A 16,979-nucleotide genomic window follows, 5' to 3' on the forward strand; every position below is an offset into this window, starting at 1 on the left:
TCGGAGCTCTCCGCTCACTCGCAAAATGTTTGAATTACGTGTCGTTCTTATTAACCCACGTTTCATCTCCAGTAATGCTTTTAATGAATGCTGGGTCGGGCTCAGCCTTGGAAATCATGTCGATACCACCGTTGCCCCTTTTTTTTTGCAACAATGCGGCGCAAACCCAAATCATTAACTGCACTGCCCTGACCGGATCAATAACCAATGTTCATGTCCTCTGTCAGTTCTCTGATGGTTAATTTGCGGTTATTGATCAACTTTTATTCCGCTTTATTGATGTTTTCATCAGCTTTCGATGCCGATGGCCTGTCATTACGCAGGCTGTCTGTCAGCCTCGATGGACTCACGATCTCTTCTGAAGCGTTCATGCTATTCGTAAGCGGTTGTTTTCTTTACAGCATCTTTACCGAAACAGTTTCTCAATCTTTCTAAAGTTTCGCGCTATTGGATCTATTTTGAACGCAAACTTTAATACAAACTCATTGCAATTCAAATCAATTTTTAGAACTATAAAAAATCGAAAACAAGACGGCGTAACTTTTACAAATGTCAAGCAATGGTAATACAATTTTAGTAGGAAAGTTAATCACAGATATGTGAGCCCACAAAAGAATGTGCAAAACAGAACTCTAATCCGTTGACTTAGAGCATCACCCGGTGTCGGCAACTTTTTAATCAAATTGGTATGCACAGTAATTTTACAATAGATTTCAAATGTAAAACCTATTTCTACAATAAATAAATATGCATAATTAAAAAGTACGTGAAAAACCTATAATTGTGAGAAAGCAAGGTTTTATTTTATTCATTTTCCTTTTATTGCAATTCGTTTGTGTGAAATGTTACTTTACTTTTATCTGCTTTCATTTCGTAGCAGCTGAGGTGTTTAACAAAATGCAGCTGCATGCAACCGTTGCACCATTTGCACCATTTGCTTTTACCTGCTACGTGCATATACATATATGTATGTATTCGCATATTTATTTGCTAGGCCCCATAGCATTTCGCTTCTCGTCGCACTTCCCTCCTTATCCAACGTTGTGATATTTTTATGGTCCAGTAACTACTTTCAATTTTTCATAGTGAATTGTGCAGTCGCATTTTAATGGTCTTCTCTTTTGTTATACACTGTTGTTGTGCTTTATTTTCTATTTTATTTGTCTGTTGTCTGCGAAATATGGTATATGTATATGTATTATATGTAGGTAACGAGCTACATGCCGCCTCTTGAACTCGCCTGTTACTTATACAGGCGCGACAGCTGCATTGTTTGGCATCTAACTAAAATAAAAAGCTTACCCAATCAGCAGCAACAACAATGGCGGCAATAGTTTCCCCAATCTGCAGCATGAATGTACATACTTATGCTGTTTTACCATTTGCAATATCATATTTTCAATTGTGTTTGCTTGCATTACACGCATTCGTTAATGCTTTAGCGGCATAAAGCCGTGACCTGGCTAACTTTGGTTAATACCATTTCGGTTGGTTTTTGGTTGCACCTGTTTTTACCATTAAAGTTGTGCGTTTTTTTTTATATTTTTTTTATGAACTATTTGTGGTAGTGTTGATTGGCGCTTTTGGCTAATTAGCACCAAAGCAGCAAGTATATTAGATTATTTTTGAAAACTGAATGGCATTTCGATAACAAATTCCAATCTGACTACAAAATCCACCGGGTGACCTAAATGTAGTTGTTGTTATTATTGTTATTTTATTTTTAGTTTTATTTTTTTATTACGAACTGCAGTTGTTAATTATAAAATACAAATTAGGTTCAAAGCTCGGGATGTTATGGCTTTCAGCTTATTCTTTTGGTGAATCTACTAACGGGTTTTCCAATAAGAGGTGTTATTCCCGTAAAAGACCAATGATTTCGTTGCTTGTGTGGCACGTAGCGACGCCTTGTTGAGAATAAACGTTGTCCAGACCAATACCATCCAATTCCGGCCCGAAAAAACATTTAGTCATCTCTCAATAGCGCAATCCATTCACCGTAACTATTGCCCCAGCTTCATTTTCGAAAAAATAAGGTCCAATGACTCCGCCGGACCACAAACCGCACCAAACAGTCACACGTTGAGGATAGAGAGGATTTTCAACAATAGCTCTTGGTTGTACTGAGCCCCAGATCCGAAAATTTTGCTTGTTGACGAAGTCGCCGAGATGGAAATGGGCCTCATCACTCAAGATGATTTTTCGATGGAATTCCGGATCATTTTCATGCATTTTAACGACCTAATCAGCAAAGACACGATGTTGTTGATGATCGGCCGGCTTGAGTTCTTATGTTAACTGGACTTATAAGCCTTAAGATCCAAATCTTTATGCAAAATACGATGTACTGACGTTTTTGGAATGCCTAATTCCAAAGAACGACGAGGAATGCACAAACCTGGGTTTTCTTCAACACTTTCGGCTACAACAGCAATATTTTCGGCTGTTCTTGAGCGACGTGCACGGGTTTTATTCTTCACATAACTAACTTGTCCCAGCAGCTCGAATTCTTTCACCAATTTCTGTAATGCGGTCCGACTAGGTGCTTCTCGATGGCCCAAAATTGTTCGAGTTTTACGAACCGTTTCTGCCAAATTTTCACCAGTTTTATAGTGAATTTTTATAATTTCAATGCGTTGTTTAAGCGTGTATCGTTCCATTTTTATTAATGACGTAGTTATCTACCTCTACCCCTCTTGAATAGTGTCTACAGACTGTTTGACCGAGTTTTTGCGATGCCAAGATTTCTTTTATATTCGAGAATTGCATCTAACTATTACTAATCTGTTTTGTTCTTTTGAGAGTAAATGTTTGCACATATTTAATGCTGTAATCAAAGACTAAATAAATAAATAAAATGAAATCATATAATTAAATGCTTCAAGCTTTGTAAATTTTGTATACAATTTCGATAAATTTAACCACTTTTCATAAATATTTCAAACTTTTTAGTCAGAATTTCTTGAAAGATTCTAGGTAAGCAGTTTTTTTTTTGTAGCCCATTCAATTTTAGTATAATATTGGGCCAGTTTAACGCGGCTCATAATTCCGTTGACTTTTGATAATTTATTTTGTTGACTGCGCTATGCATTTTCTTTTATGTATCCACATTTTTTTATATACAGAAATTGGACAAGGCCCTCGGCAAAAAAACACTTTTGAATGCTTTTTACACTAAATTTTAATAGGCTATAAGACTGCGTACTCGAAATTTTTCTAGAACTTCTGACCAAAAAATTTAAAATTTTTATGAAACTTTGTTACATTTTTAAAAATTGCATACAAAACTTGAAAGTTTGAGTTATAAGATTTCTGTTGCAGTATAAACTATTTTTTTTTTATTATTATTTTATTTTATTATTACCGAGTGATTTTACATACGAAGCAGTTGTTTCGGTTCTCGGGCAAAATAATCATTAATTATTTGTAAATTTTTCTTTTTTAATATTAAAAATTATAAAAAGTTTATGATTGGTGTAGTTCAAAAAGCTTTCCATATTTTTCTAACAACAACTACTAGACAAAATAATACATTTAATTGATGATGCTTGCGTTAACTTTGTACTGCTTTCACAATTTTAATTAATGCTCACAAAGCTCACTCATTGCTTTGTGTCATTCCGAGTGTACTTTTCACTTTCGCAAAACACCAAAACATACAGATGTATGTACATATGTATCTTTTAACTCTACTTTTGACTATGTAGTTGTAAATTTTTTCTTTGGAGAGAGTACCTACTTATATTTGTTTGCTTTGTTTTTAAAGAAAAAAATGCTTAGATTTGTCAGTTTTAACATTTTTGTTGTGGTTTCAATTTTCACCTGTTCATTGAACTCCTACTCATATACGCACGTTTTGTCTCACCTACTCTAAGCTCATTTAGGTGCAGGGAAGGGGGCGGCGTGCTACCGCAACGGCTGTCAGCGTCTAAGCAGGCTTGTTTGCCTTTTTCGCTTCCGTGTCAAATGTATGAATGTGTTAGCATGTGTGAATGTGCACATACATACATATAAGTTAATTTGTGTGTGTGTTTGCATTTCTGCAACCTCAGGTGGCTCACGTAGCTGACGATATATGTTTTGCCAATGTTTCTGCTGTTGAATGTAATTTATTTATTTATGTTGTGAATGTCAGTTTTCTTTCCTATTTCGTGTGGTTTGCTTTTATTTTTATTTTTTTTTTTTATTTTTTTTTTTTTATTCTTATTTTTATTTCTAATTTTTTGCCTTTCTTTCCTCTATTCATATCTATACATAGACGTATGGGGTTTTCATTGCAAAATTGATTTGTTTGTGTTGTTGATTCTCTTTCCAACACTTGTTTTGCACTATACGTTTTCTGCACTTTTGTTTTCTGTTTACATTTCGCAACACTACAAAAAAAAAGAAACGAAAAAACCCATGTTGGCTGCATGCGCCCATTGGACTGCTGCGCGCAGTTTTGAAGCGCCACAATGAAAGAGCAACCAAAGAAATGAAGAAAATAAATAAAATAAAATGAAATCTGTGGTGTGTGCGCAGCAAACAAATAAACAAAGCGTATATATTTTTGTTTTTTCTGCATTGCCACATAGCGTCCATCCATAATCACCGGTGGCTGATTCGTCTGCTAAACAAACAAACAAACAAAGTTGAATAGACAATCAAACAAGAGCTTAAAACTCGGTTCCCCACAACTTGAGATGCATTTGATATGAAATCTCGAACGTTAATTCTCAACAAGTGGCTTATAGCGTTCTCAATTTTAAAGGCACTTATTTTACATGGAGATTTTCTTAGTTATCAAGTTGAGAATTTAGTAATCCTTCACTTGACCTCAAAGGGATTTCTCCAATTGCAGAAATAAGCAATGGAATTATTATTACTTTTTCTTTTGTTTACGAACGAGGTGGCGTAAAATGTTAAAGGCATCATGAAAGCTGCTTTCGCAATAAGAGTATGTCCGGGAACTAAAAAACTCACCCTCGCTTGAAACCGTCGCCCACCCTGAAACCGCTTTCACATTGCTTCAGAGTGGCGTTGCATCTTCCTCATTACAAAGGTATATGCCTATGTGCCTGCATCCAGGTCCCGCTTTTTATACGGAGAATTCTTTCCGCGAAACCGCTAATGATCTCCCACGCTTCCTCGCTATTTAGCTTCTTGTCAGTGTCTTACATTTTCAGTGATTATGTGACAGACTGCATTCTCCCGCGCTCGACGTTCTTGTTCCCAACGCAAACATTGGATGAATGTGTGTTCAGCGTCATCTTCGGCGGCATCCCCGTACATGCATGCGGGGTGTTCAGATTCCTTATTTTGAACAGGTATTTCTGGAAGTACCCATGCCCTGAAAGCATTTGGGTTGTATAAAAATTGACTTCACTAAAGTTTCTGCTGAGCCTTCTTTTTTGAGCGTAGCCGTCCGTCTGTCGCGTGTTTCTTTAATCCAGCGGTCTTGCCATAGCCTTAGCGTTTCATCCCTTATTTCGCCCTTTGCTGGTTTGCTAAATCTTTCTTCTATTCCCTCTTGCTTTAATGCCAATAACTTTTTTTTTTCAAAAACTAGTGAGTCTATCGATATTCACCCGCTTAATACTTCCACAGCTGACCCTGATACTGTGCGGTAGGCGGAGAGAACTCTCAGGGCTGCTGTTCGTTGTACCTATGCTAAGAGCTTGCATCGGTAGTTTACCTTTAGTGCATTTGCTCACAGTTCAGCTCCGTATAAGAGAATGGAGAGCGTGGTAGCCATCATTATTTCCCGTAGCGAGCAGGTTTGCTATGGAACTATAAGTGCTGGGAGAAATGTGTTACTGATTTCTCACATACTCCCGAACTTTAGCTCAAGTCGATGAATAAGTTTTGGGGAAATCGTTGATATCAAACGATAAGGAATACTGAAACTCAACTTGTGAACTATGGGTTTATGAAGGTTGGAGAATAGTTTTTTCTGAGTTAGCTGGGCTAATGTCGGCTTATTTAATTTATATTAAATAAATATATAAAATTTTTTATTTATTTTTATTATTTATTTATTTTTATTATTTATATAAAATAAAATAATTAAAAGGAGTTATTAAATTGTTTAAAGTGAACAAAAATTAAAAGAAAATTAATAAGTCTCGACTATATTATACTCACCGCGATCAATACGAAAGAGTTAATATGCCGACGCAAGGAAGCGACTACCACTCGGCTGTACCCGCTTTAGAGACTCTGAGTATAAAATAATCAGTTCATCAGCAAAATTTTTGCTGCGCAGTTTAGCTTTTCACTGCAGAGAGATAGGAGAAACAGGGGTAATAGTAGGCGATAAGTAATAGGCCACACGATCATCACTCCTGTCCACCCTTTGTTTTTACTCTACCTTTACCTCTTCTCGTTCGTTCTTTGGCTAAAGTTGCGTCAATTCAAATATTTAAATTCCAGCATGTCCAAGTGTGACAAGCGATTGCGGCTGCAGCGACATCACAGTAGAAAAAAAATAATACCACCACAAACAGCTACGATACATTCCAGCAGAGTGTGTGTGCGAAAATCAAGCCGCTAGTGCGGGACGGCAGGAGATGTTTACGTTGTTGTTGATGACATTGAGTGCGACAAAACGGTCGTAAACACCTCGTTGCTTTGGCCACACAAAAAATGTTGCAACGTTGAAAATATGTAGACTCGGCGGCATTACTAGCGCTGCTCCATACACAAAAAGTGGTGAACATAAGTACGTACATGTTGGTTTTTTTTTAATTTTACAATATTTTTCGAGCTACAATTTTTTTACTATTATTATTATTTTTAATATTATTTATTATTTAACCAAAGCCGCATAAATCAAACTTGGATACTTTAACAAAGTTTATAAAAATTAAACAAATTATGATTTAAATTTTGAACTTTTTAATCTGAATTTTTAGAGAAATTTCGAGTATGAAGTTTTATAGCTGAATATGAAAGTTGGTAGAGTAACTTGGAAGTTTTAAGCGGCTAAACAATCGCGTTCAGCTTTGTAGTTCCGTTTTGAAACATTTTCTAAAAATTCAGGTTAAAAAGTTCTAAATTTAGATGAAAATTGGTTTCATATGGTTTTGGTTAAATAACAATTAATATAAAAAAAAATCTAACTCAAAAAATATTGTAAAAACTTATAGCTTATTGTGATGCCGCGTGGGAGCTTGCCTTATTTATTGGTCCTAAAACCAGTGTGCATTAAATTTGAGAAGATTCCTGATTTCCACAATACTGGCATATTCCAACGCAATGAAAAATTGTCTACCTAAAGTGATGAATCTGCGTAGAGAAGGACAATGGCACAGAAGGTGCAAGGTCTCTTCTGAAATCAGTGTGCTAAGACTACACTTATTTTGACTTAGCAGATATTCGCATTGAGAGTCAGCCACATTGGTCGAGCGTTACTGCTTGTCACGCCATCTTTAATCCTCTATTCCTACAATTTTCTTAAAAATAAGTACTTTACATGATTATAACGGTATGCCCATTCCGTTGTCTGTGCACTTATTAGTCAGTTTGGTGCCAAGTCTTCCTAGGTCATCATCGGCTCTACAATTCCTTTCCATGTCGTAATGGCAATGCATTCCTATTATCTTTGGGTGAGTCTCAGCCATCTCGTTAAGAGAGGTTGTGGACTGCTTTATCAGTGAAAGAGTAGACATCATCATCACAGCTTTTATTATTTCTCTCTGTTCAGCCTGAAAGACCCCGTAGTAGTCGGGATGCCGAAAACATGGGATCATATTCGAGTCTTTGACCTTGTCAACCCTTTTAATGTTCACACCCTTCTCAACTACCGCTGTTTAGATCCAACATATTATTCTGATTATGTGGGAATGAAATATACAGTCTGTGTCAGAAAAAAGGAACCGCGATTATTCATGAAGTATAAACGATATATATTTAAAAATTTTTTTATATGAAAGTATGTATAAAACTACGAGTCGCAATTACTCAATAAGCTGTGTAGTCTTCATCGTTGTCAAGTATAGCTTGGCAACTTCTTCATGCTTTGAACCAGCTTTTCCGCGTACCTCGTCGACAAACAGGACTAGATTTTGTGAACTTGACGCACGATTTGCTTTAAATCATGGGCTGGCCTTCCGGCAAGATGCGCTTTCAAAGTTCCCAACACATTTTCCATGGGGTTGGTGTCTGGGGACTGGGAATTACAGTCCAATACTGTGACGCCATTTTCTTGTTTTGTTGTTTCTCAATGTGTTTTTCTGAGAGCAGTGGTTTTGACGATGTGGGACGGTAGGATATGTTCGCCTCCTTCAGTGGACGTTCGATGGTGTTGATACTCACATCTATTCCCTTTTTAGCAAGAACTGGTCGTACTTGTCGTAGTCACAAAGAAGGGTTTCGCTTAAAAAGTTGGACGATCACTTAATATCGCTGATTCCACATCACAACAAACTTTTTTGATTTTTTAATCACTTTTACAGCCGCGGCGTAAGATAATTTCGTGCATAAAAATACCGCCCCAAACCGCTTCGTGTACTTCTCACTCATTTTTGTTTGTTTGCGTTTACGGGAAAGTTTCAAACGACACCAACCTGAGTTAGCACTGGCGTCGTAGCCCTTGAGTGGGATCATTACGCAGCATAAAGCAGAACAAAATATATCTTGAAGTTACAAGAAAAAGCCGGTTCTTTTCCACTGACACAGACTGTATGTAGATTGAGGATATATGATGGAAGACGATATTTAATGCTAGTGCTGAGCTGCTAACAGGCGTCCAGGCCGAGGCGATTAAGACGGGCAGTACGAGAAGAAAATGGGGCAGTATTTATACTCGCCCGACAGAGCCTCGTTAGTGGCCACAGGGTGCACGAAGCATGTTACGAGCATTTGAGGTGAGGTTATCAATTGGAAAGACCAGGTTATAAAATCAACATCACTTCAACCTAAGATCTTCACTTGGAAGCCCTTTACTACTTTAAAATTATACCACAACAGTGTCGTGAGAGTCGAGGCACGAGTGCGCTGCTCGTTTATTTGACGGTAGCAGATCCACTCGCTTCACTTCTTTATTCAGTTTAGAAATAGTAGAAGTAACTGATGTTATCAATACCGTCGATATACGCCACTAAGTGTTCGGTCATAGGAGAGATTGTTCTAAAGCGATTCAGTTCTACAGCTCGAATAATTTTTCAAAAGTCTATTGACATTTTTTTCATATCATATCATACAAAACTCAATCTCTTTAAATGTCATCTATGGTATAGAACTTCGTTCGTGACATGCTCTGCCTTTAAGTTGAAATTCTCAGCAAAACTTTGTATCAATTTCGTATAGAACTTTTTCTCACCAATCAACAAATGCTTTGATGATTCGGTTGGCCTAAAAAATAACGCATTTCACGGTGTGTGAGTGACGTTTATGGATGGTATGTGTCAATATTCGCACTTTGTGTACATATGCTTGACATGTAAATGCGGCAATCGCAACAACAACTATAGTAAACCACAAAGCCTACAACAGCTAACATTCTTAACAACAGACAGCTCATACGAAGCACCAACAAAATACCTGCAACATGAAAAGTATATAACAAAAAAAAAAAAAAACATAAACGCGCTGAATAAACGAACGAGTAAATGTGAAAATTCCAAACATACCCGAACAGAGTTCAAGCGTATTGCACCCCACTCGAAAGATTGTAGGGAGGGTGGTACCCATTCCAATGCAATGGGTAGATTTTGATAGCGAGAAAAGCTATGGCCGGGTGAGCAATGCGGTTGCCAGCAATTTGCACTGTTGTGTTGACCGACTGACTACCACTAAAGCTAACCCGCTAGACAGCGACAGCTGCGGTGGAGGTGGTAAAGCTCCTGCTGCCGATGACGTCCACGTGGCGCCCACTGCACGTAGAATTCTTTGTGTGTATTTCTCTTTTTTACCAATGCCTTTGGCATTTTCCTTACTCTTTCTCGAGTTTATTTTTCCAGTTTGAGCAAATACTGAAAACGTAAGGGCGCTATTTATTTTCATTTATTTGCATTTTTACTTTGTATTTTGCAATCTCATTGGAATGCAACAAGCAAACCGTTTTGGGCATGTGCAAGAAGCGGTTGGGGAGTGACAATTTAACTTGCGTACGTTTGCTCTTCATTTTTTGTTTTGCATTTACTCTTGCTATTGCTTTTTATTCTCCCGTTTTGCATTGCATTTTGCATCCTCTCGTCTCTCATTTCGTATATTTATACAAAGGGGGTTTCAATAGGCTCACTGGAACTTTGACAATGTGTAGCGGAAATTTTAGTAAAGGATTTTCTTTTGACAGTATCATCGCTGCCCCAAAGGCATTTCACCCAAATTATGCGAAGATGACATCAAAATGTAGTCTACAGCGGAATCGAAATGGTCATATGTCCGAAATTATACGATTATCTTCTACGTTCTCGAATACATATGTATATTTTTATTTATTTCTTATTTTCCTTTAACCCTGATTGAGCGTCTTGGAATGGAATTGAGAAAAGAAAGATGTTTGCACCATCACTTAAAATATATATTTTGTATTATTTCAAGCTTCGAAAGCTCTTAATGTAAGGCCCTATACTTATGGATATACATTAAAACTGCCTCATATGGCACTCGATAGGTCTATAGCTGGAAATTATAAAAGCGCTTGAGTGATGTGGAAAATAGTAAGCTATTTGCATGTGTAAGCGTGTGCGTTCGCTTTGATATTTTTTTGACACATGTCAGCGTCGTTTAGGTGCGTCGCCCCTCTTTATTGCGTGCTTTGAATTTTACCTTAATAAAAAAAGTACTTTGATGTTTTTTAGGAGGATAGAAGCGTTGCACAGAAATTCAAAATTATGCATTTTGTGTGTAAATGGCCGCGTTGAAATGGCGGTCCTGATATGAATTATACGCCGCAGTAGACGGGTTCACTTGTATCTGTTACAGTTTTCGTGGTTTTTTGTAGCCTGTGCGATTATTGACTGAGAGGGCAATATACCAATTGAAAAATGAAAATATGCGCTGCAGATATAAGTAAAGTACACAGTGCAACAGCAACAACTGCAAAAAGGTTTGATAACTTTGTAGATTTAGTTTACATTTTAAAGAGAGTCATTAAGAAGTTTTCAATATGCACATAACTCGCAGAAGTTTTGGCTTTTCAAGTAATCAGTAGCCTTAACTTCATGCTTAAAATCTCTATGCAAAATTTGTAGAACCAATATTTTAAAATTTTATTCAGAGGTGTGTACTGCCAGTCGACTCAAGTTCAAAATGTTTGAAATTTTACCGTATGGCTTTTTTCTCTTCTATGCTGTACGTCAACTGATATTTCAATTTTGGTGCTTAATTGTCCAAATCACGACTGAACTCAATCCCGGTGGAATTTGTCGAAAGCTTCTGCTGTCTCGGCTGCACTATCACCGCTGCCGGCGGAGCAGATGAAGATGTCAACTGCTGGCTAATCAAAGTAAGGTCGGCGTTCAGGCGTATGCATACAGTATAGGCGAGTTTGTAAATCTCCAGGCGCTCCAAACTGCGAATGTTTAGTGTAAAGTTAGTATTGATATAGGGAAGTGAAACATGGCTGATTTCTCTAACATCATCACACAGAGGCTGTAGTCTTTCGTCAGCAAATGCCTCTGCATAATCTGTAAAATATTCTGGCTGAACACCATCAGCAACGACGCGCTGTAGAGATCAACGAATGAGTAATCCATTAAGCCCAGAAAGTGGCGATGGATTAGTCACACGCTTAGAAAACCAGCAGAGAGTATCACGAGCATGGTACTGGATTTTAACCCAAAGGGTAGCAGATCAGCCAACGAATACTATGCTCCCGAGTGAACAAGGGAAAAAAGCAGCAAACATAATGAAAGAAAGGAAAGAAACAAAAGTTACTTTTATCAAATTATACGACACTTCGTCCCCGGTTTTTTTTTCTTTTCCAGCATTATGTGGTTTATTAGAGCTGAGTCATATTATAGCAGCTCGATCACAGTCATGAGTTCCCTCTATTCAATAGTGGTTTTTTAATTAAAAAATATATGGCAGTGCTAGTTAAAATATACTCTTTTTTTCACTAATAATTTTCGTGTTACCCATATCCTAATACTTTATTTATTATTAATTATTTATTATTGTTGTAACACACGACTCAACATAATTATTTACATTGTTTCTTCGCATATTAGGTACTTAACATAAGAATCAACTCTAACATTAACATTAGCACTATATCATATGTTACTATACATACTCGTACATATACATATGTAGTATGTAACTCTTGCTTTGTACTGTATTCCGCATGCATTAACAGGGGTAGAGCGCGCTCATTTGTGATTGCAAGTCAGCAGCGCTGTTATGTGAGCGTGCAAGTTAGAATATATAGCATTTTCAAAGTCCATTCTAGCGAAACATTTAAAAAATATTTGTTTGCCTAGGATTATGAAAATTTAATCAGGAAGCTATAATCAAAAGTGAGCGTTGCGCTTGTTTTTTCATTTAGCCCTATGAATTCTTCTTGAATGGGAGTAGAGTAAAGGGAGTTACATGCAAATTCTTTAAAAAAAAATCCGCTAGAGTATTACAGCTGATATACAGAAATCAACAACTTCTCTTTCAAAATAATATTTCGTTGTTGTTCTGTTTGTTTTTTCGTTTAGATGTTTTAAGAGAACTATATATGTATGTATATGTCACCGCAAGGAGATAGTAACGTGTACTTTTACAGAGGAATACCACTTTTTTACTAAAAAATTATAACAATATCAACAAAATTAACAGCATTTGTGCTCAATTAGCTTGCCATATTATCGTACTTAGGGTCTAAAAATAGCTAGTAGCTCCTACTACATACTATTTTCGTCAGCATAACTGGTCTTGTCTCTCAGATAACGCTCACTAAACACCACCTCCATCTAAAAAAAACAACACCAATGATGCCTCCGCCATGCAGAATACTTCAAGCAGCAAACTTTTCCGATATGAATCAATTGTTTATTGATAAGTCACCTGTGGATAAGTGTCGCTCCAATTGCCAATATTTTACATACATACTTGCAAAATCACTGATTTTGAAAATAAATTTTGAGTCTTGTAAACTCTCCTCGAGTAGAAGGGAAATTGTCGTGAGTATATAAAACAGGTTGTTTGACAGTTAGATGTATATATGAAAAGTTCTGTACGTCTAAAACAATACCCGTTCCAAAAGATTTTGTTTCGTATCCGAATCCAAAATTTGAGGTTTGTTTAGATAACCCATATTTTCGATTCGTATAGAATTTTTGAATAATATTCTATATGCTTCAAAAAAATATGATCTCAAAGGAGGAATTATTCGCAGGGTTCATCATGGGTTTGGTAATAGATTTAGATTCGAAGACGAAGCTGGTGACATGGTTGCGGCACAAAATAGCAAGCAAAACAGTAGAACTTGAGAGTGATGACACTTTGTTTAGAACGGCCGATCACGGTCGTACCGTCTCAACTCAGAGCACGTAGATTTGATGTTCTAAAACCGGTTTGGAGATAATTTTAGTTCCAGCGCTACTAACGATGCCCATTTTTTGCAAACATATTAGACCTCTTCGAATCAACAAGAGTTGGTAAGAGTGCAAGAATGATAGAAACAAGATTGCGCCCATCAGAAAGTGCGTGACTTCACATTGGCCGAGTTGTGCAGTGTTGCCAATCATTTGCTCTTCTGCTTTTTTATATATCAAAATGCGAAAATTGTTAAGTTGGTGTTTGTTTTTTTATTTTTAACTTAAAGCTACTGAAACTGTAAGTTAAAAAAAAAACTTTATTATTAAACAAAAAAATGTTAAAAAATGTCACTCTGAGAAGATTGCTCCTTTTAAGGTTATGCAAGAATATTAAATGTACCTCGCTCAACCCTTCTTAACATTGCAAATCTTTTTAATCATAGGACATAGGGCATCAAGAGGTGTATTCATAGTAAAAATAAGCAACACAATACTACTGAAGAAACTAGAACGGCATTATTACAAGAAGAGTACTTTATCTAGTTAAATAACCTCAAATATAGCAAATAAGTCATCCCCTTAACAAAAGAGTCTCGCTTAACAAAAAAACTCATAAATTAAATTGTACATAAGCAGAACACATTTATTTAAAAAAACACCAGTTTTAAAGACAATTTGTCACGCATACAAAGTTCTTTAAGTAATTCAATAAAAATTTGGTTTTTTATTTTCTTTAAATGGGCATTTCAGTGCGTTTTTATATACAAAGCTAGGCAACACTGCAGTAGCGAGAGAGATATTTGACTGCTGAAAGCAGAAGAACAACAACAATAACCACAACCGAAGGCAATGCAACCAGATGTTAAAAAAACGTAAAGCTAAATAAAACTGAGTGAATTATTGAACTAATTTTAAAAAAGTGTATATTTTACAAAATTATAAACATTACATTTTAATTACAACAGGCTAGAAAAACGTCATGAAGAAAGAACTAAAACTCCGCGACTAAATAACAAAAAAAAAATGCTAAATCAAGTTACGAAAATGATAATCTGTCCATACTGGTGCTAATACAAGGTCACTCATTGTCAAATTTGCTGAGGGCAAAGTAACGGTACCACGATAGGCGCCATCTCATTACTCTTTCCATCATGGCAAGTGTGAGTAGATGAAGCCATTGGTATAAATTAACATACAAGTATGTTGGTAGCGCTGAAAAATTGCTGCCTAAAATTACATATGGCTGGAAGCACTTAATGAGTATTATTTAGACAGCGTTCATATAGGGGAACATTTGTTGCTTCAACCTGCTACCTGTGGTGCTCGCGCCCTGTCTCCACCCTTTGTTTTCTCGTTTGTGTTCTCAATGGTGTTGTTGACTGCAAACCAAAAGCTAAACAATTTCAAGTAACAGAGTCGCCGTGTGTGAACACGACGGTCAACGCCAAAAGAGAATTCGCAAAGTTGAACCAACTAAAGTCTGCCTGGATGTATCTGTATCATTGAAAATAATCAGTTATACCAGTTTTATGAGGCATTTTCGATAACTTTGCATTCACTTTACCAAATATGTTTTCACATACAAATCTTTCGTCAAGTGGGCAGATCCCAGAGATAGCGAGCAGAGAAGTGGCTATTCGAAGGCACTGATTTTCCTCTTAAGTATTGTAGCATAATTTTAAATATTCTGAGTATCCAAATAGGATAATAAGTACTTCTTCCACATTGCAGGCTCAAGCAAAGTCCCAAATTTTCCGAAGCGTACTCACAAGAATTTGTTGCAAAATAAATTAATAGTTTACCTTCAAGCTCTGTTTTCGCATTACTCTGGACAGTAATCGAATATCCTTTGTTATGCAACACTAAAAATTTCTTTGTAATCCTTGTAAACCTTTAGATCAATTCCGGTGAATTGTGAGCAAAAGAAAAAACTTTCCTGCGTTTAAATCCAAGATTCCAAGCAACAGCGGCTATATTTACCCTTTTGAAGAAATCAAGAATCATAGCCAAGATTTTAGAACATTTTAACCTTTTTTTTATGTACTGAGAAAATCTAATATCCTTTGTTATGCAACACTAAAAATTTCTTTGTAATCCTTGTAAACCTTTAGATCGATTCCGGTGAATTTTGAACAAAAGAACAAACTTTCCTGCATTTAAATTCAAAATTGCAAGCAACAGCGGCTATATTTACCCTTTTGAAGAAATCAAGAATCATGTTTTTAGATCACTTTAACCTTTTTTTTATGTACTGAGAAAATACTGAGAAAACTGAGTACGTAGTCATATTAAAGCTATTCGATACTTTTTGCTTTAATTTTTCTTTTTATCTCTTTTCATGCGCCTTCAACCTGCCCCAATTAAGTCGCAATGCAGCAGCTTAAGCATCTATTAAATTGCTATTAAAATCAAGTGTTGAAGGTCATGCATGAATGAGGAGCATCAGAGCATCTAAAGAAACTGCAAAGAAAATTAAAACTACAGAGCAAACGGTAAACTATGCACATGCATACATATACTATAGGTGCACACATACGCATACAAAAATGTATAAAAGCTTAAAAAGATAAGTCAGTCGTAGAGAAAATACCACATAATGGCAAAAGCAATACGTGTGCAACGGATCTCATTACTAGGAAGCTTCAGATCGGTGCCTCATAGAGCCAAGGGGGGTCTTGTAAACGTGGTTAACACCATTGACACGAGTGTATCAGTTAACATATACACTCAAACATACATTTTCACTTGCACCAATTCAGATGCAGAGTTAGCGTCGTTACTGTAGTGCTTGTGCTTAGCTGCAGGTCACCTCTTCCCAAACGCCACTCATCGTCGACGACTTGTTGGCTGCTACAGCAACGATAAACGTGCTTAGATAAATTTTAAGCAACGAGTCCCCACGAGTCTACAAATGCAAATATACACTCATGGGCATACCTATGTATATATACGTATATAAGCATTTGCATATGGACGAGTACTCGTATAACAACCCTGCCAGGCAATTGATAAGGTAATTAATGACTATTCTGCAGATGCTGTCTGGTCCCAATAGGGATTGACTCAGCAAAACAAATAGCCCATTTTTCAGCTGACCTAAAAAGTAACTACTTTTAAACTAGTTCTCTAACAACCTGTATGCGAATAGTTACTTTAATCAGAGTTGTTAAAAAAGCTTCAAGAAGACATGACGCGAAGATGGAGGGTAGAACTAGAGCAGCTGGTCGGGAAGTCTGCAGATGAGTCATAGTATGACCCATACAACTGAAGTGAATAGCTATCTGCAGCGCAGCTAGTCTTCTGTTTACAAGGTGTACACAATACGCGACTTAAGTCTTTGCAAATAGTGCTCTCAATGCAATCGAATCTCAACTAGTGAAGTCAATTATTTTAAATACATAGAAATCTGAGCGCTTAAGCGTCTGTCTAGTGCTGAATTTCTCGGCATTACACTATTATATATATATATATAATTGACGCGTACACCCTTTTTGGGTGTTTGGCCGAGCTCCTCCTCCTATTTGGGGT

This window comes from Anastrepha obliqua, chromosome 3, assembly GCF_027943255.1.
Source record: "Anastrepha obliqua isolate idAnaObli1 chromosome 3, idAnaObli1_1.0, whole genome shotgun sequence".
In the NCBI taxonomy this organism is placed as follows: domain Eukaryota; kingdom Metazoa; phylum Arthropoda; class Insecta; order Diptera; family Tephritidae; genus Anastrepha; species Anastrepha obliqua.